The 21,587-nt window shown below is 45.5% G+C and overlaps 1 long non-coding RNA gene across 1 annotated transcript in view; it reads right to left on the bottom strand.

Annotated features, from left to right (window-relative positions):
* The window catches only part of LOC117053417, a 30,455-nt gene extending 16,234 nt beyond the window's left edge, over nt 1–14,221 (bottom strand). Inside the window, exon 1 of the long non-coding RNA XR_004427389.1 lies at nt 14,168–14,221. This is a non-coding gene — a long non-coding RNA (uncharacterized LOC117053417). The remainder of the gene's footprint in view (nt 1–14,167) is intronic.
* Nucleotides 14,222–21,587: the final 7,366 nt, after the last annotated feature.

Below are 21,587 nucleotides of genomic sequence, written 5' to 3'. Positions count from 1 at the left end.
GCAGTGTTTTACTTTGCCTGCCCCCCTGGAAAAATTCCTGAAGTTGCCCACACTCATGGAGCTCCTGTATTATGAAGCAGAAGTGGGGAAATGTCCTGTGTAATCTTTGGATCCAGACCACAAGGGTAGAGACTCCTTTCCTGAACCCAAGTTGTTCAGGCCCTATATATGAAATTGTTTTATATATGTTTTTATTGTTGATGTCTTTTTTTGTTAATTTACTTCCAATATATTTTATAGGAAATGATTTATAAACAAACCAACCTTAGGCTGACTGAATCTGAACAGCTATGGCAATTCTCTTCTTCTTCTTCTTCTTCTTCTTCTTCTTCTTCTTCTTCTTCTTCTTCTGAAATGCTACTACAGTCGTACCTTGGATCCGAACACCTTGCGAGTCCAACGTTTTGGCTCCCGAACGCCGCAAACCCGGGAGTGTCCTGCTTTGCAAACGTTCTTTGGAACCCGAACGTCCGAAGGGGCTTCCACGGCATCCGATTGGCTGCAGGACCTTCCTTGGTTGCCGTGCCTTGGTTTCCGAACATTTTGGAAGTCAAATGGACTTCCAGAATGGATTCTGTTTGACTTCTGAGGTACCACTGTATTTCTTTTAACTCCTTTGCATCCAGCCGCTTCTTCAGTCCTTACCGAGGTTACTTGGCAGTGAGTCTCATTAAACTCATTGAGGCTTGTTTCCTAGTGAACATACACAGGTATGGGCTGTAAGTCCATCCTCGGCCCTGCCTCACCCAAATATCCCACCCTGGCTTTGCACGATATTCTCTGCGACAACATATTCCAGTTCAGGGAAGTCAGAGTGCAAAGGTTCCTGCTGTGACCTGTATAACAGTGTAATTAAATTTAGTAGGTATCAGTGATAAGGAGGAATAAACACGCAGAAATGTGCTTTTGAAGTGGGAGTGATATTTGAGGTGGAAATATAAAATGCCAGACTCTGGGAAAGATTAGGAATGCGCTGCATGTTATATATAGTCATAGCTGCATGCGGTGAAGCATTGCTTTTACAAGCAATGCAAAATTGGATGTGTCAGTCAGTAGGTTTTGCCACATTACTCTCTCCAACCTCAACCCCTTACAGTGCCCTTAAGCCCCCATCCATAACAGGCTTGGCACGGATTCAGGTTTGCATATGGTCCCATAGACCATAATAACAATGATGTCGTGGGAAAAACCAGTTGCACAGCTATTTTCTTAATGTCAGACTCGAAAAGTTACGTTGCGCCCTGTCAGCTTGATGCTGCATATAATTACAAATGGAGGTCATAAATGCATTACGTATTTAGACATTCATTTGGCTTTTAAAGTCATAGATTGCCAAATGCCCTTCTGAATGTTTGATAACCACTGTCAGCATTTGTTTGAAAGAGGCAAAATAATTTATGGTGACCTTTCTTTGGGCAGCTTGAAATAAGCAGCCAAATTGGTGCAAGAAGACGGATTTCCACATGGGTTTTGGTAGGCCCGCTATGTCCAGATTATGCATTCCTTTATTTTATGTGGTAACTTATACTTATAGCCTGTGCTTTCCTAATACTCCCAGGGCAGGTTACATAAAATATCAAAGTATACCATTCATTCAGGGGAAACCACAAAGCTAAACAAAGTCACAAGAGCAGCAAAATAGGATTGCACTAATGCAGCACGAGAGAAAACATCCACTCATCCAAAAGCTTGGATACAGAGCTGTGTCTTGGTGCGATGCTGAAAACCGTACAATACTGGTACAAGATGCACCTCAGAGGGAAGTCATTCCACAACCTGGGAGGGCCACCGCAAAGAAGGCCATCACCCCTCTGAAAGAAGGCGTGGTAGTTTCTGCCAAACCCCTATAGGCAGGGCAGCATCTGCCATCTTAAAGGCTTAGTCCTTAAGTGAAGGCCAACTGAACCTCAGTGACATGGAATTTAAGGATATCCATTAAAGGATCTTCATGATTGAGCTGGAGTATAAGAGATCAGATGGTCCCAAGTTGTTTACGGCTTTGTGAATTAACACAAGAACCTTGAGCCTGGCCCGGTAGCGAATCAGCTCTGCCAGCAATGGAGTAACACATGGCCAGTAATCTGCTGTAGTGCGCAGTGCATTCTGTACTAGTTGCAACTCCCAGACCAGGTGCAAGGGCGGCCCCACATAAAGTGTGTTACAGTAATCAAGCCTTGAGATTAGCAATGCAGAGACCACAAACACAACAGTGGTTTCTTGATGACACGGCACCCAGGCATTGGTAAGCCAACTGACACATAACATGTGCTAAAAATCCTTTGTCTTAGTTCAGTTCACAAGCAATAGTGTTGCAACTCTTCACAGAATTGTAGATTTGGAAGGGACCACAAGGGTCATCTAGTCCAACTCCCTGCAGTGCAGGAATCTTTTTGCACTGCAGCAGTAGGCCGATGTTGCTAAGAGGCTAAAAGGCTACTGCATAGGTGGGCTTCTCGTGAGGGAGAAGAAAGACCATACGTGCCAAATATCGGTCGAGGGACGAGAGCAATGGGGCCCTCGGTACCTCCCATATTTATTGGTGACAAACTCATACATAAAGAAAAGCAATTAACCAATAATCATACAGCATCCTTATACATATGCATAAACTACTAACCAATGAACATTGTGTGCTTCTATAATAATTAAGTGATTAATCAACTATATTAGCAACTATAGTAGCAAAGCTTTATCATGCCCAAATGTCAACAGCCCTTTGTTGTTAGCCAGTGCGTGTCATCCTCATGTTATGCTTGTGATCTTTTCTGTATAACATACTTAATCATAGGAAGCCTGTGATGTTGGCAACATATATTAATCTTAGGATATTGTATATGAACCCAGGGTCACACCATTGTGCTTGTCAGAGATGTGGAACGGACGAACTTTCTGCCCTACTGCACCTGCAGTATGGCATGCCAACTTACCAGCTTACTGGAGAGTTGAAGCACACCATGCTGCGATGTGCACAGGCACATCCTGTATTATTCCCACATGTCCTCTGTTTTTGTTTTTTCATGGTGTGTTGAAGTGACTTGAGATGACACCTCCCATTGATCGAGGGAGAGGAGGTCTTCAACAGGTAAAGGGGGCTGTGCGACACATTGTTGGGCAAGAATAGTCATGACTTGTGCTTTTGCCTTGCGTTCAGCAACTAGCGAGATACTATTTGTGATTGTTCTCATTAATATAGGTAATAGGCAAGGGAGTAATATGCATCCTATGGCTATGAAGCCTATGAGGGCCACAATGGCCTGCAATCCTGGAAGTTTAGGGAACCAGGATCCGAAAACATCTTGCAAACTGAAACCTTTCCAGATTTGGTCTGGATTGTGTGTAAGCTGACGTATTTCTGTGGTGAGTGTTTGAACGACTTTGCCAACCGGATCGATTTGGAGGCAACAGTTGGTGAGGTTGAATTTGCCACAAACTCCGCCCTCTTTTGCCAATAAATAATCCAGAGATAAGCGATTTTGATAAACAGCGGTGCGTATCTGATCAGTGGCCTTCGCTATGGTGTTGAGGGCTTTATCAATGCGTTGACCAGCTAGGTCCAGGACGGCTTGTAGGCGGATTATTCGATTAAGCATGTAAATGGGAGTCCTATACCCCCAAGAGCCATCCTCAGCCCAGGTGGCAAGGCCATATGTGCAAACAATTCGCTCAGATGACCAAACATCCCCTTTGTATTCATCAGGATTTTTGCAGGGGAAATCAGAAAATGCAGAATCAATAGATCTTCGACGGCGGGGTCCTAACTGATCATACACAGGGACACCAAGGACCTGACGATTTCGCAAGGGAAGGAGGAAAAAGGAGGGTTTGATCCAGCCAAGGGTGCAGGAACCAGACCAATTGGTGGGGAGAATTTCATAAGCAAACTTTCCACATACCCAATACATGTTGTGTGGGGCAGGCCAGGACATGGGGGTGGTAGAATTCAAAAAGGAAAGAAAAGACATGTTGTAATGTGGAGGGGCACTCAAATTACCAGGTGACATCCATGTGGTGTAGGTAACATCCCATATCCCCAAACAAATCAAATCACCCACAGGGATAGAGCCATTGCGAGTAAAACAATTGTGACCAACCAAGTTTGTAGTGAGTGACCAAATCATGTCCTGACTGGAGGTACGAGCGGTAATATTGCCTGCTATTGACATGTTATTAAAAGTTTCAGGGGAAGCTTCAAGAGCTTCCCATGGCCATTGTTCACCCATGTTAGTTCCTCCACAAACAAAACAATTTTTAATGCTAAGTTCTTTTGCAATATCTTCTGCTAACTCTAAAAACAAATTAGTGGCTTTCCTGCTAAGCTGTAGAGGGTTAGAAGACAATTTGTCCAAGGAATCATAGACAGACCAACGAGAAGAGCGTTGAGAGCCCTCAAACAGTTCAGATACAGTGACTGTAATGTACGTGACAGGATCGGAGCCGGTGCCATCGATGCCAAAGCCGTAGCTGACGATGGGGGGATGATTGCGGCTGAAGGACAAGGAGGCCATGTTGGCGTGGCCTCGGCGAAAGGAGGTGATGTGAGGGCAACCGGTATAGCCACCGCCAGTATAGTCACAAACGCATTGCCAGCCGTTGCACCGGGAGGAACCTGCGCAGGGGTGCCAGGTCTCAGGGGAGCCGAATTGCCACAATACATTAGCAGCGCACAAATACTTGTGATTAAAAGTATATGCAGCAATCCAGGAAGCGGAGCCACAAGGGACACCCAGTCCCTTGGAGAGAGCAGTACAGGAATCAAAGGAGAGGGTGATTGCTTCATCGCCTTGCTTCAGGACTGCCGTGGAGTTGAGGTAGTAGAGGCGGCCATCGCCTACGGGATTTGGACGTGCAGAGGTTTTTGCCAGTCCGGCCCACACGGTGACGTTCAGGCGAACAGGAGTCTCTGGGCGATAGCAGACTGTCCCGAATGAGGAATTACAAAGGTGGTACATGGTAGAATTGTGCAGGCAGGTACGATGCAAAGGGCGACAGGCACGTGGTTGTTGAGTATGGTAAACCAACGTTGAGGTAATCGCGTTGCCTTTACGTGCTTTGGTGATGCACTGGCGGCAATCATCAGTGCCTGCAGAAGAGGAATTAAGAGGGGGGGGCAGAGGTAGAAGGAGGAGGAGGAGAAGAAGGGGGAGAAGGGGGGTTGGGGGGAGAGTGGTAGGGTCGAACAGCCCGGGCAGGAACCCAGATGACTTCATTCTGGAACTGGACGGCGGCATAGCCTCTGGCGTGCGTGATGAGTTCTCCAGGACCTTTCCACGTTGGGTCTGGCAGGTGGCGAAAAAGGACCAGCGGCTTGACTGGGCGAGCTGCTGGAGAGGTAGAAAAATGACGGGTGGCCGCAGAAGTCGGTGGCGAACCCGTGAGGTTTAAAAAATTCAAAGTAAACAAACACAAATTAAGGCGATTTTGGAGCTCTGGGAGAGTGGGGGCGCCCTTATGGGGCTCAAAGCGATCGAGGGCTGTCTTGAGGGTCCTGTTCGCCCTCTCAGCCACAGCCTGTCCGCGCGCATTGTACGGAATTCCGAACTTATGAATTATGCTCCATTTATGACAAAATTGTGCAAAGGCCGAGCTAGCATAAGCAGGGCCATTGTCAGTTTTTAACTGCTTTGGGCGGCCAAGAACAGAAAAAGAGCGAATGCAGTGGTTGATGACATGTTTTACCTGCTCACCCCTCTGGGGGGAGGCAATGATAAAGCCAGAAAAAGTATCAACTGAAACATGCAAAAATTTCCAGGGTGAAAATGGTTGGTAATGAGTAACATCCATCTGCCAAATCTGGCAGGCGGAGGTGCCCTTTGGATTAACTCCAATTGGGACAGAGGCAGCTTGGAGGCTGCAAGTGGGGCATTGTTGAATAATGGCTGTTGCCTCAGCTCCGGTAATGCCAAATTCTTTGATGAGAGCCTTTTTATTTTGATGGTAAAAGGAATGACTCTCCCATGGTGTTATGGCTTGGAGAGAAAATATTGAGGGGCCTTGAGATGCAGCGTGGTCTGCACGGTCATTGCCTTCTTGCAGAGGGCCTGGGAAAGGCTGATGGCTTCGAATGTGGGTGGCAAAAAATGGAGCGTTTCATGATAGATTGTTGAATGGCAATAAAGAGCGACATAAGGTCAGGCTCAATAGAGGGGGAGAGATAAGCAGAATAAATAGTAAGCAAGATCTGGGTGACATACAGACTATCCAGGATAAGATTGATGGGCTGCTTAGGGAAGCGTTGAAGCGCGAGCAGAGCAGCAGCCAATTCAGCGCGCTGAGCAGAACGCTGAGGGGGGGTAATTAAAGTATGCCATTTAGTATCAAACCAAACACAGGAGCCATAAGTCTTACTTCCATCTGCAAATAATGTCAAAGCATCAGGAATAGGACCATTGGCTAATGGGGGATCCCAAGAAAGAGGCACATTGCGCAAAAGTTGAAATCGGGGATCAGAGGGAGGATGACAGCTCACTTGTCCAGGCCAATCTGCAAGGGCAGATTGCAGGGCTTCTGAATTGGTAAAAAATGTGTCCCAAACAGTCAAGGAGCAGGGGACAAAGAGGGTTTCAGGTTCACATCCAAGAAGAGCTTTTGCGCGAAGGCGGCCCTTAGCACAAAGTTGAGCAAACTGAGAGGGTTTGGGATTTATAGTTGCACGAGGTGTGTGGGGGAGATGCAGCCATTCCAGAATCAGTACTGAGCCGGTGGAGGGAATTTGAATGAGAGCAGCTGTTGGTAAGGAGGGGGTATTTAACAATGCAAGAGAGAGAGAAACATTTGAGGCAGCACGATCAACCCACTTAGTTTGCAGGGCATCTTCAACCAAATGTACAACTTGCCATTGGGCAGGGGTTAGAACAATGGGATCTGAGGGTTTTAAACCTCCTCGCAAAGCCTCAAAAAGGGGGGTTAAATCTGATGTGGATAACCCTAAATAAGGACGAATCCAATTGACAGAGCCCAGATATTGTTGAAGGCGAACGAGGGTAATAGAGGGCCCAAAAGAAAAACGGGGAAAAGAAGGAGTGGCAGCAGAAGCAAGGACCTTGTGGCCTAAATAAGAGAAAGGGGGTGTAAATTGCACTTTTTCTGGAGCAATGACAAGACCTGCGCGATTAAGGATGTCAGTCAATTCCGGCAGCGCGCGGCGTACTGTCCCAGGGGGTCCCGGAGAAGCGGTCAGTACGTCATCCATATAATTATAAACCAGCCAAGAAGGGTGGGCTTTGCGAAATGGCAGGAGGGCATTATTAACAAAAAATTGACACATAGTGGGGCTATTCAGCATCCCCTGTGGAAGGACCCGCCACTGGAACCGGCGAGTGGGTTGGCTATTATTAAGGACAGGAATGGTAAAGGCAAAGAGTTGCCTGTCCTCTGGATGAAGGGGAATAGTGAAAAAACAATCCTTTAGATCCACCACCATCAAATCATATGAGGCAGGAATAAGATTGGGATTCGGGAGGCCACACTGTAATGCTCCCATGGGCTGAAGGATGGAATTGATAGCGCGCAAATCATGTAAAAGACGCCACTTCCCACTTTTCTTTTTGATGAGAAAGACTGGGGTATTGTATGGGCTAAGAGATGGTTCAATATGTCCTAAAGACAATTGTTCTTCAACCAGAGAGGTAAGGGCAAGCAGCTTTTCAGAAGGAAGGGGCCATTGGTCAATCCAGACAGGATCAGGCGATTTAAGAGACAGCTTTAACGAAAAAGGGTGGGGGGATTCTGCCATTATCAATCAAGATGCAAGCGTGCACCAAATTGAGACAGCAAATCACGGCCCCACAGATTAATGTGGAGAGGGACAATGACCGGCCGAATGTGAGCAACAGTTTGGGAATGAGGGATAGTTGCAGAAAGCCAGTCTTTGCTGATCGCGGCGGCTTGGAAACCGCCCACACCACGGACAGCCGGAGAAGAGTCAGTTTCCCAGGTAGCAGGCCACTCAGCTTCTCGGATCACAGAAACGTCAGCTCCAGAATCTACAAGACCAGAGAAGCGTTGGCCATTCAGTACTACCTCCAAAACTGGACGCGACAGAGTAAGGGGTTGGGAGATAGCCAGCAGTTCAGTGGAAGAATCAGGGGGGAAGGGGAGAAGGTGAGCAATAGGCTGAGAGGGGGAGATTGAGACTGGAAAGTCACAATAGACTTGCAAAGAAAGGTTAGAGGCATCAGGAATTTCAAGAATGCCAGGAATCACATGAACGCCATTGCTTTCAGCAGCTGGATGAGGGAAAAGGAGAGCCTGGGCAAGGCAAGGGGGGGGTGCTGAAAGGCGAGCCTTCAAAGGAAAAACCGCACGAGGGAAAAGCAATTCCAGACTCTCAGCCGCAACAGCTTCGAAACGGGGAGAAACAGAAGGGGCAGCCTTTGAAGCGGGGCTGGCTGCAAGCCCCTGACTCAGTTTCCCGCAGCCGGAGAGCTGTCAGGGGCCGGGGACTTGTCAGAGGCTGGGGCAGATTTGCACTGGTTTGCCCAGTGAAATCCCTTGCGGCAGCGGGGACAGACAGTTTTGGGCTTAGAAGATTGATCGCGGGAGGCGGAAGAAGGGCGTGCAGCGCCACCACCAGGCATCCTACATTGTGCCTTGAAATGCCCAGGACGGCGGCAATTGAAGCAGGTGCCGGAAGGTTTATTACCCTGAGTAATTGCAGCAGCTAACGCTTCCATGCTATAAGTCTGTGTTCCTACAATTCTACAGGCATTAAGGAAATCAGCCAAGGTAGAATCAGGATTGGACAAAAGAGGCTGAAGTAAGCGTTGGCAATCTTTGTTAGCATTTTCATATGCCAGACCCTTCATTAAAGCATTCTGAGCCTCATAATTGGGAACTTGACGTTCCACGGAACGCTGAAGGCGGTCTATAAAAGAGGAATAGGGCTCAGAAGGGCCCTGCATGATCTTAGAAAAGGACTGGGTAGCCTTGCCAGAGTCCTCCACTTTGGTAAAGGCTTGCAAGGCAGCAGTAGCGACATGGGTAAAGGTGGCAGGGGGGTATAGAAGTTGATCATCAACAGTATCATACCGGCCAGTGCCATAAAGGCGGTCAGCAGTGATGGTGGGATCCTGCAAGCGGTTCGCCAATTCAATAGAATTATGGCGATACTCCTGGTCCCAGACAACATACTGAGCACCAGTAAGACACATGCGGGCAAGATCAACCCAATCCTGGGGAAGCATGAAATAGGAATTAGAAAGAGTGTTAAGGAGTCCTTGCGTATAGGGACTAGAAATCCCATACTTGGTGCAAGAAGATTTGACTTCCTTAATCATTTCAATAGGAATTTGAGACCAGGTAGCAAGTCCAGTGCCAGTGGTAGCACTAGTAGAATAAGTGACAGGAAAAGCAGAAAATGCAGCCATCTCCTCAGGCGAAAGAGTGCCATCGTGAGAAGCCTTAAGGAGAGCAGCACGAACATTTCCGATAGAGGGGCAAGGGGTGCGGGACGATGCAGGCACAGGCAAGACGGGAGATGGGGGGGGTGCGGGGGGAAGCTTGGGAGATGGGCAGGGAGAAAGAGGAACCTGAAGGGGGGCTGTCGGGAGAGGGGGGGTGGTGCCAAGGATGAGAGCATCAGAAGGAGCAACAACGCGCACAGAAGAATTGTAGGGAGGGGGATCCAATAAGGGTTTCATGAGAGAATGGTCATGAGCCAGGAGGCATTCAAAGACCATTTTCCAGGCACTAAGAATCTTAGGCGGCGCGCGTGGGGAGGTATGGAGAAAATCACCAACCTTCCTCCACGTAGCTGGTTTTAGGGAGCCACCTTCAGGATACGATGGGCAATTGTCCCACACGTATTGCAGCAAGGAGGCAAGTTCAGATTTAGAGATGGAGTTTTGAAGAAACTTGCCATGAGAATGCAACAAATAGAGGTTTCTCTTGGTAAGTTCACGCAGCTCCAAAAAGTGGCGTTGCTGGGGCTGCGAAAACCCACCCCCCATACTCACGAGAGAAGATCACGGCTGCCAGCAGCGACGTAGATCGTGTGCACGGCCTCTTTCCAGGCGGTGGAAGAATGGGAGGTCCAAGGACGCATTCGAAAAAAAAATCCAAAAATAAAGGCTTCTTTGAACGAATCGCGTCGGGGGCACCACATGCAGCAGTAGGCCGATGTTGCTAAGAGGCTAAAAGGCTACTGCATAGGTGGGCTTCTCGTGAGGGAGAAGAAAGACCATACGTGCCAAATATCGGTCGAGGGACGAGAGCAATGGGGCCCTCGGTACCTCCCATATTTATTGGTGACAAACTCATACATAAAGAAAAGCAATTAACCAATAATCATACAGCATCCTTATACATATGCATAAACTACTAACCAATGAACATTGTGTGCTTCTATAATAATTAAGTGATTAATCAACTATATTAGCAACTATAGTAGCAAAGCTTTATCATGCCCAAATGTCAACAGCCCTTTGTTGTTAGCCAGTGCGTGTCATCCTCATGTTATGCTTGTGATCTTTTCTGTATAACATACTTAATCATAGGAAGCCTGTGATGTTGGCAACATATATTAATCTTAGGATATTGTATATGAACCCAGGGTCACACCATTGTGCTTGTCAGAGATGTGGAACGGACGAACTTTCTGCCCTACTGCACCTGCAGTATGGCATGCCAACTTACCAGCTTACTGGAGAGTTGAAGCACACCATGCTGCGATGTGCACAGGCACATCCTGTATTATTCCCACATGTCCTCTGTTTTTGTTTTTTCATGGTGTGTTGAAGTGACTTGAGATGACACCTCCCATTGATCGAGGGAGAGGAGGTCTTCAACAGGTAAAGGGGGCTGTGCGACACATTGTTGGGCAAGAATAGTCATGACTTGTGCTTTTGCCTTGCGTTCAGCAACTAGCGAGATACTATTTGTGATTGTTCTCATTAATATAGGTAATAGGCAAGGGAGTAATATGCATCCTATGGCTATGAAGCCTATGAGGGCCACAATGGCCTGCAATCCTGGAAGTTTAGGGAACCAGGATCCGAAAACATCTTGCAAACTGAAACCTTTCCAGATTTGGTCTGGATTGTGTGTAAGCTGACGTATTTCTGTGGTGAGTGTTTGAACGACTTTGCCAACCGGATCGATTTGGAGGCAACAGTTGGTGAGGTTGAATTTGCCACAAACTCCGCCCTCTTTTGCCAATAAATAATCCAGAGATAAGCGATTTTGATAAACAGCGGTGCGTATCTGATCAGTGGCCTTCGCTATGGTGTTGAGGGCTTTATCAATGCGTTGACCAGCTAGGTCCAGGACGGCTTGTAGGCGGATTATTCGATTAAGCATGTAAATGGGAGTCCTATACCCCCAAGAGCCATCCTCAGCCCAGGTGGCAAGGCCATATGTGCAAACAATTCGCTCAGATGACCAAACATCCCCTTTGTATTCATCAGGATTTTTGCAGGGGAAATCAGAAAATGCAGAATCAATAGATCTTCGACGGCGGGGTCCTAACTGATCATACACAGGGACACCAAGGACCTGACGATTTCGCAAGGGAAGGAGGAAAAAGGAGGGTTTGATCCAGCCAAGGGTGCAGGAACCAGACCAATTGGTGGGGAGAATTTCATAAGCAAACTTTCCACATACCCAATACATGTTGTGTGGGGCAGGCCAGGACATGGGGGTGGTAGAATTCAAAAAGGAAAGAAAAGACATGTTGTAATGTGGAGGGGCACTCAAATTACCAGGTGACATCCATGTGGTGTAGGTAACATCCCATATCCCCAAACAAATCAAATCACCCACAGGGATAGAGCCATTGCGAGTAAAACAATTGTGACCAACCAAGTTTGTAGTGAGTGACCAAATCATGTCCTGACTGGAGGTACGAGCGGTAATATTGCCTGCTATTGACATGTTATTAAAAGTTTCAGGGGAAGCTTCAAGAGCTTCCCATGGCCATTGTTCACCCATGTTAGTTCCTCCACAAACAAAACAATTTTTAATGCTAAGTTCTTTTGCAATATCTTCTGCTAACTCTAAAAACAAATTAGTGGCTTTCCTGCTAAGCTGTAGAGGGTTAGAAGACAATTTGTCCAAGGAATCATAGACAGACCAACGAGAAGAGCGTTGAGAGCCCTCAAACAGTTCAGATACAGTGACTGTAATGTACGTGACAGGATCGGAGCCGGTGCCATCGATGCCAAAGCCGTAGCTGACGATGGGGGGATGATTGCGGCTGAAGGACAAGGAGGCCATGTTGGCGTGGCCTCGGCGAAAGGAGGTGATGTGAGGGCAACCGGTATAGCCACCGCCAGTATAGTCACAAACGCATTGCCAGCCGTTGCACCGGGAGGAACCTGCGCAGGGGTGCCAGGTCTCAGGGGAGCCGAATTGCCACAATACATTAGCAGCGCACAAATACTTGTGATTAAAAGTATATGCAGCAATCCAGGAAGCGGAGCCACAAGGGACACCCAGTCCCTTGGAGAGAGCAGTACAGGAATCAAAGGAGAGGGTGATTGCTTCATCGCCTTGCTTCAGGACTGCCGTGGAGTTGAGGTAGTAGAGGCGGCCATCGCCTACGGGATTTGGACGTGCAGAGGTTTTTGCCAGTCCGGCCCACACGGTGACGTTCAGGCGAACAGGAGTCTCTGGGCGATAGCAGACTGTCCCGAATGAGGAATTACAAAGGTGGTATTTAGACATTCATTTGGCTTTTAAAGTCATAGATTGCCAAATGCCCTTCTGAATGTTTGATAACCACTGTCAGCATTTGTTTGAAAGAGGCAAAATAATTTATGGTGACCTTTCTTTGGGCAGCTTGAAATAAGCAGCCAAATTGGTGCAAGAAGACGGATTTCCACATGGGTTTTGGTAGGCCCGCTATGTCCAGATTATGCATTCCTTTATTTTATGTGGTAACTTATACTTATAGCCTGTGCTTTCCTAATACTCCCAGGGCAGGTTACATAAAATATCAAAGTATACCATTCATTCAGGGGAAACCACAAAGCTAAACAAAGTCACAAGAGCAGCAAAATAGGATTGCACTAATGCAGCACGAGAGAAAACATCCACTCATCCAAAAGCTTGGATACAGAGCTGTGTCTTGGTGCGATGCTGAAAACCGTACAATACTGGTACAAGATGCACCTCAGAGGGAAGTCATTCCACAACCTGGGAGGGCCACCGCAAAGAAGGCCATCACCCCTCTGAAAGAAGGCGTGGTAGTTTCTGCCAAACCCCTATAGGCAGGGCAGCATCTGCCATCTTAAAGGCTTAGTCCTTAAGTGAAGGCCAACTGAACCTCAGTGACATGGAATTTAAGGATATCCATTAAAGGATCTTCATGATTGAGCTGGAGTATAAGAGATCAGATGGTCCCAAGTTGTTTACGGCTTTGTGAATTAACACAAGAACCTTGAGCCTGGCCCGGTAGCGAATCAGCTCTGCCAGCAATGGAGTAACACATGGCCAGTAATCTGCTGTAGTGCGCAGTGCATTCTGTACTAGTTGCAACTCCCAGACCAGGTGCAAGGGCGGCCCCACATAAAGTGTGTTACAGTAATCAAGCCTTGAGATTAGCAATGCAGAGACCACAAACACAACAGTGGTTTCTTGATGACACGGCACCCAGGCATTGGTAAGCCAACTGACACATAACATGTGCTAAAAATCCTTTGTCTTAGTTCAGTTCACAAGCAATAGTGTTGCAACTCTTCACAGAATTGTAGATTTGGAAGGGACCACAAGGGTCATCTAGTCCAACTCCCTGCAGTGCAGGAATCTTTTTGCACAACATGGGGCTCGAACCCATGACCTTGAGATTAAGAATCTCTACCGAATGAACTATTCCTGATTGCAACTTCAAGATAGCTGGTTGTGCAAAAGAAATAAACCCAGAGTAAAGAGCTGGATGTACCAGTGGTATAATTTCATGAGAAGTGGCCCCAATCCTGAGAACATTAGGCTGTGTACACATTCAAAGCACAAAGAATCCTGGGAATTGCAGTTTGCGAAGGGTGCTGGGAATTGCGGCTCTGTGAGATGAAAACTACAGTTCCCAGCATTCTTTGAGGAAAGGTGCTTTAAATGTATGGTGTGCAGACAGCCAGAGTTGCCGCTAACCCTCACCATTGATTTCTATGGGATTTAACTGGATTAAGGGCTTCGCCTAGTCTTCCTTGCTATCACAATTCTTCATTTCCCTTACCTCTTTAGCTATGTTCCCAATTTGTTAAAGTGGTTGGTAAAGCAGGAAGCCAGGATTCAATTCCTCTCCAGACTATGAATCTTTTTTTTGTGCTCCTTTCCCAATACTGGCTGAATGTGGTCCAGTTTAGATGCTATTGATAATGCAAAGAACCAGCAATTTAGAACGGGAAATTAGCATGTTGCTTTCATCCAGCAGTGCTCAAAGGGTGTGGCAGGAGAGGGTGGCACTGGCAAACATGGTGGGAAGATTCAAGAGCAATCAAAGAAACATTTAAACATTTCAGTGTAGTATGGATATCCAACCAGAAACAGCATCCACACCTCTCTTCAAGAGCATTGGCAATTCTTCTACAGTATATGCTCTATAGACTAAGCTTGGATCCTAGAACAATAGGCAGGTAGGATCCTAGAATGCAACAACTGATTGGCCTGCGGGAGTAGCCCATTCAGGCTCCAGGAGGGAAGCAGAACCAGCCAATCTGACGGGACCCATTTGCAAATAATGTAAAAGGCGAAAGATTTATACGATCTGAAGAGAAACCAGAGTATATATACTTACCTGGCAGGGGAGACACCTTGATCATTTGTAAATAATGTATATGCAATAAAGAGCATGAAATCACAACGCGACTCCAAGTATATTTCAGACATATTGTTGTAAACAGGGATCTTCAAGTCTGACAAATATGGAAGATCAGAAAAGAGAAAGGCTTCTTTGTGTTGATGAGGAGATGAGAGTTTGATTGGCTCAGATTAGACCTAATATGAACGAGATTACCCAGCAAAAGCAAACTCATACATCTCATTGAATTTATATACATACATAAGGTACACTTTTACAATTATATTTTGGGAATGATTCATGTTCTTATGTAGCCACATTGTTTTATAACTTCTGGATGCGCCATGATCATATTATAAAGTAGTTGCATTGTATGTTACAAATCAAGCACTGCTAGGAGTTGTTTGTTTGTTTGTTTGTTTGTTTTAAGGTGTGGCAGGAGCAAATTTTTATTCTGAAAGTGTGGCCCAGAGAAAAAATGTTTGTAACCCACTGCTTTATTTATTTATTTATTTATTTATAAAGAATTTATTGGTATTTTCCATAACAAATAATACCATCACCCACCCACATTTATACAAAACAAAAACAGACATAACCACGATTCTTCTTTTTTACACACATACAGAAAAAAATTCTAGTTTCGAATCTTTACAGTTGACTTCCCCTGCCTTCTCTCCTTCGGTTCCCAAACCAAATTCTATTTTAATAACTTCATCTCTCAAAAAATTGAATTCATTTCAAAAAGAAATTCAAATCTAAACAATCATCTTAAACGAATAAATCATCTTAATCCATAATAATTAATAACATAACTTTATATCTTAACAAATTATTCTTATATCAGATCTAAGCTATTCTTCTTTCCCTTAAACTGCTGCTAATAACAAAAAAGTTCAAAATATCCCTTTTCTTGTTAAAAATTAAAATAAAACTTAATGTCTTAACCCTCCGATTTCAGATTACCATAACAAAGCATTAATATTCTGCACTTAACACACTTCACCCTATCCCCCCTCTATCCAATGTCCTTCTCCATCTTTCACCGGAACCACTCCTCAAATTGTCCTCTTTTCTTGTACGTCCACAGAACCAGACACAGTCCCCAACAGTCCTTGCATCGAGCATCAGGATACACTGTTCATCTTCTTTCGGCTTCTCCCATTCAATGCTGCATTCTTCTTCTATTTGTAAATATCTTAATTTCTTGCCCTTCGCTCCCGAGCTCTCACCTCGGGGGCTGGATATAACATTCCTCGCCGTCCCCGGGCTGCCACCACCGAAGGACGTTTCTTTTTCCGGGAGTCGCCATGCCGTCTCTCTCAGTTTTTCAATCATCTCCTTCAGCTCTTTGCCAAGGCTCTCTTCCATAGTATCGAATACCTGAAAGGTCTCCTCTGTGGGAAGTAGATTTTTCTTCATATCCCCACTCAAAACCTTCAATTTCTGATTAAGCAGTTCCAGTTTCAGTATAATAATCCTTTCTTCATCAGTTAGTCCAGAGTTCAAAACAATTTCAAAAACAAAGCCCAACATGGTGAGGACGGGCATAGGTATCAAATTTCAGTTTCTATTTCAATGTTATCCATCTTATAGCAGTAATTTTCCACTTCGGTTCAGAGTTTTTGCAGCCATTTTCTCTGGAACCGGGGCGCAAAGACCAAAACTTTCAAAAGGAATATTCTCCATCCTCTTCCTCCCCAAAGGGAGATCTATAAAGTCTCACTTATGAAAAAATCTTGACAATGTAGCCATCCAGTAGCAACAGTATCACAGACCGTTATTTTCTTGCCACCGAAGGGAGGGAGGCAGACTTCCTTTATCTAAAGCCTCCCGGATCGTTAAGTCTTTAAGCTCAGCAGTTAATCTAATCAAGTACTCACGACCTCCGGGCTTCTTTTCCTTTCATCTCTCAGGGAGAACGTCGTCGCTCGTCACGGCCAGTACTCGCCGCTTTTCCGCCCGGTTGGGGCATTTCCCCTAATGGCCCGGCTCCGCGCTCCCTTCACCCCCACTCCCCCTTTACAGGGGGAACGAGGGAAGGGTGCGTAGCCTAGCGGGCCCGCCGGGGAGCCCGAGGCGCGGGACGCTCTTCCCGCACCTCACCGGAGCCCCGCGTAGCGGTGGCGGGGCTCCAACCCCCGGGCTGGATGGGTCGCCTCGCTGCCGAGGCAACCCACGACCGCCCGTGATGGCGACCTCGCCGGAAGTCCTGTAACCCACTGCTTTAAGCATAGGTTCTTGGGGTTTCATTCATCAGTTCCTGATAATTGATTTGGTAGCTGTCTCAATGACAAATGCTCTCATTTTAAGTTTCTATACATGTCTAGTCATCCTGAAGGCAGAGGGATAATATAGATTCTGTTCTGCATCCTCACTTGGCAATATAAATCATCTGCCCTTTATTTTTATGATAAAAGGGAATGGTTAGTGCATCCAGATACAGAAAACATGAGAAGTGAAGAAAACATAGAAGCCAACTCCTAGAGGTCATGGGGGCTTCGGCCCCCACAATAAAATATTTGAGGGGACAAGGCCCCCACAAAGTTGATGGGCATTCCCCAGAGCCAGTGTGGTGTAGTGGTTAAGAGCGGTAGACTTGTAATCTGGGGAACCGGGTTCGTGTCTCCACTCCTCCACATGCAGCTGCTGGGTGACCTTGGGCTAGTCACACTTCTCTGAAGTCTCTCAGCCCCACTCACCTCACAGAGTGTTTGTTGTGGGGGAGGAAGGGAAAGGAGAATGTTAGCCGCTTTGAGACTCCTTCGGGTAGTGAAAAGCGGGATATCAAATCCAAACTCTTCTTCTTCTTCTTCTTCACAAAGTGCGTGTGTATTGCATCATGTGATCGATTATGTGGGGTGGGGCTTACCTGGGCCCCCACAATATTTTATTCAAGTTGGCACCCCTGGAAGAAAACATAGAAGAGCCCAATGTAATAGGAAATCACATTTAATTTTTCCTCCCAATCTTATTTGTGATCACATTTTTTTTCCTTTCAAAAAGAATTCCTGAAACATATTATTGGGGGGGGGGGAATCCTCCAGATCTCAAGCATCAGCTTCTTAACGCTAGAAATTATAGAAGCCATTGAGGTGTTTACACTTTCAACTTTTAACTGGTGGCAAAATCAATCTTATACTGTAACCTTAGGCCATGGGAAATTATAGACATATTCCAATTCAAATCATTCAGTGTATACCTCTTTTTTCATGAGTCTTGCAGGGAAATATACGTGCTGAAGCATATTTGTAGGCTTTGAAGAGATATGCCCTGGTTGGATAAAAAGTAATTTAAGTGAAGCAGTTTTAATGAGAAAAGAACGTATATCTGGAAATGGAAAATAGGTATGCTATTGTATTGGGCCACAGCCATTGGATCATTGAAGTGAGCATTAACTTACTCCGTTTGTTCCTCTTAAAACCACCTATACAGCATTATTCAGAAATGTCACAGAGCTGGTTCAAACACACATGTTCATCTCATGATAACTGCAACATAGGCCTCATCTGCACCACATAGTTAAAGCATTATCTTACTATATTAACTGTCATGGATTCCCCCAAAGAATAATGGGAACTGTAGTTTTTTTAAAAAGGGGTGATGGGAGTTGTTAGGAGACCCCCATTCCCCTCTACAATTCTCAGCCTCTGGAAAGGGGGGTTGTTAACTCATTTTGTGATCTGAGGTGAATAGTGATTTCTTAACAACTCTCAGTACCCCCAAAAACCTAGAGTTCACAGGATTCTTTGGGGCAAACCATAGCTGTTTAAAGTGGCATAATAGTGCTTTAAAAGTGTGGCTGTGGCCCGAGAGTAATGGCTTGCGTGTGTAATTGGGCCATTGCAGGTCATACACTTCATACAAACTTTTCCTATCACCCAATGTCACTTCAAATGCAGTGCGTGTAAAGGGTTCACGCCTAACTGCCAACCATCACGTTCTAAGCAATCAAGTGAGAAGAAACCAATTCTTCTCCAGTTTTGCAAAAGCTGTGTTAAGCAGAAAGATAATCTTCCCAATGACAGTAGTCAATGTTACTGTTTTTTATGTATTTAGTAATTATATGTTCTATTCTCAATTTTATTTTCCCCATTTATTTTATAAGATAGATAGATAGATAGATAGACAGACAGACAGATAGACAGATAGATAGATAGACAGACCCAACGTCTTCTTTTTTTCACCTTCTCATCTCTTTCGTTACCTGTTTGCAAATCAAACTTTGAAAGGAACAAAAATGAGGTGGGAAACCAAGCAATGCATATGTGAGCCGGCCCAGTTTTCTCACTGGTGTATTCTGATTGATTGTTTTTAAAACTGCAGAGGTAACTTTCTGAGACGGCTGTTGCTCAATGGTAGAGTCTATGCTTTGTCTGGAGATCCCAGATTAAATCTCTGCAATCTCCACGTAGGGCTGAAAACAGCAGTGCAGAGATGCAGAGGAATGAGCATAACTGATCTGGAGGTTTTCCAGATCAGGAGCAAATATGCGCCAGGGTAACTGGCAGACTCTTCTTGCTTTGGCAAGTGAATGAATTGATAATGAAGCTTTAAAGATAGCCCTGGTGTAAGGTTGAGCTACATGGACCAACCGTCTGGTTCAGTCTTCAGCATTCCTGTGCTTGGTTCCTGCAGTTTATAGGTCCTCCTTCCATCACTTATGCAACAATGTCAAAATGCATTTGTAGAGGTGATACAGCATTTGTAGAGGTGATACAGCTCTTGCTGTGCATGCAAAATGGCCTGGATTCAATCCTTGTCATCTCTAGGTAGCGATGGGAGAGTCCTGTCTGAAACCTTGGAAAGCTGCTCTTGCTAGTCATTGTAGACAATATACGGGGCAAAATGGACTCAATATCTAACTCTGGTATAAAGCAGATTCCTCCATAGCAGGGAAAGAAATAATATATGTTCACCATGGACTTCCGGCGGCGACGCCATCGCCGGGTGGTCGAAGGCTGCCTCGGTCTCGAGGCGCCTTGTCCATCCCGGGGGTTAGGAGCCGCGCTACCGCAGCGCGCGGCTCCGTTTGGGGTGCGGGAAGAGCGTCCCGCACCCTGGGCTCCCCGGCTGTGCCCGCGGAGGCTCCGAACCCTTCCCCTGCCCCCCCTGTAAAGGGGGAGTGGGGGTGAAGGGACAACCGGAGCCGGGCTTCAGGGGACATGCCCCAACCGGGATGCAAATGCGGCGACAAAGCCCGCGGTGAGCGTCCAAGTTCTACCTGCGAAGAATGGAGCTAAAAACCCGGTGGTCGTGAGTAAAGATTTGGATTAAAAATCGCGTTTTTGGAACGATCCGGGGGGAAGGGGAAAGGTAGCCTGCCTCCCTCCCTTCGAGCCGAAGAATGTAACCAAATGAGGGTTTACTGCTACAGAACTGGTTTCAATGTAGCTAAAATTGACACATGAGACTGGCAAACTCTTTTTTCGGGCAGTTAATTAGAGGAAAATATCTCCATTTAAAGTTGCGGTGTTTGCGCTTCAGCACAGAAAAATGGCGTTGAACAAAGAGGAGAGCAGAAATACAACACCCACTTCCTCCTCCTCTGCCAGTATGCTGGGTTTTGTCCTTGAACTGGTATTGAACTCTGGACTAACAGATGAACAGAGACTCATTGCCTTGAAGGTGGAACTTGTTTATAGGAAAGTCAAAGTCTTGTGTGGGGATCTGAAAGGGAACCAATTGCCCACAGAGGAGGCTTTTAAAATTTTTGACACTTATGAAGAATGTCTTGCTAATGAGCTGAGAGAGTGGATGGAAAGATGGAGAGAACTGAGTGAGCAACTTCGGAGAAGAAATTCGCTTTTTGGGGGTGGCAGCCCCAAGGCGACGTTAAGATTTGTTATATCCAGTCCCCGGGGTGTGAGCTCGGGGGCCAGGGACAGAGAATTAAGGTATTTACAAGAAGAAAAGGAACGTTACAAAGAACCGAAGAAGCAGGGAGATGATGAGATGGACACCTCTGAACTCGTGGCAAGAAGAGACATGGACTGTGCCTGGATCTGTGGACGTTGGGAGAGAGAAGTTACACGGATGTTCAGTGCCGATGCCACCAGGAGAAGAATAATGGACAGAGGGGGTGTGGGGTGAAGTCTTAAACAAAATTTAAAGTAGTCTACCACGGCAAATCGAAAGTGGAGGGTGAATACTGTCAACAATACTCTGTTATATTTTTGTTTGTATATGAAAGGAGATATTTCAAGTTTTTATGTTATTAGCAGTAATCTTAAGGATAGAAGAATTAGATTTGATGCGAGGAGCAAGATTAAGACTTAGATTAAGTTAAGAAATTGATAAGATTGAATTAAGAAGAACTAGGATGAGGTATTATTATGGTGATGTATTTACTAGTAAGGTGTTGAAAAGATAATTTGATGTAAATATATAATTGAACTAATTTTTTTTTTTTTTTTTTTTTTTTTTTTTGTTTTTATATCAGAAGAAATGGTTATAAAATAGATTAAGGATATAAAATCGAAGGTGAAAAGGTAGGGGAAGTCAATGGTCAAGATATGGAAAAAGAAATTTTTCTTTTTAGAAAGATACTACAAGAATCTTGACACTGTTTGTATTTGTCATATTTGTTTTGTATTTGTGGGTGTGGGTGAGGGTATATGTTGTTTGGAAAAATGCCAATAAATTCTTATAAAAAAAAAAAGAAATAATATATGTTCACCATGACTTGGATTTGGCATCCAGCACAAAGTGAGTTGCACTGATCTAGTAATGAACATCCTGGTTTTGTCTGCAAGAGGGCAATCCTTGAGGATTGAGTTGGGACTTACATTGTTTATTACCCTGGTCATCTCTTTGAGAGGAAAGAACAGCACTCCCACCTCCATTCTATTAGGCA

The sequence above is a fragment of the Lacerta agilis genome, chromosome 9 (assembly GCF_009819535.1).
Source record: "Lacerta agilis isolate rLacAgi1 chromosome 9, rLacAgi1.pri, whole genome shotgun sequence".
NCBI classification, from domain to species: domain Eukaryota; kingdom Metazoa; phylum Chordata; class Lepidosauria; order Squamata; family Lacertidae; genus Lacerta; species Lacerta agilis.
This window is presented reverse-complemented; position numbering and strand designations above follow the sequence as displayed.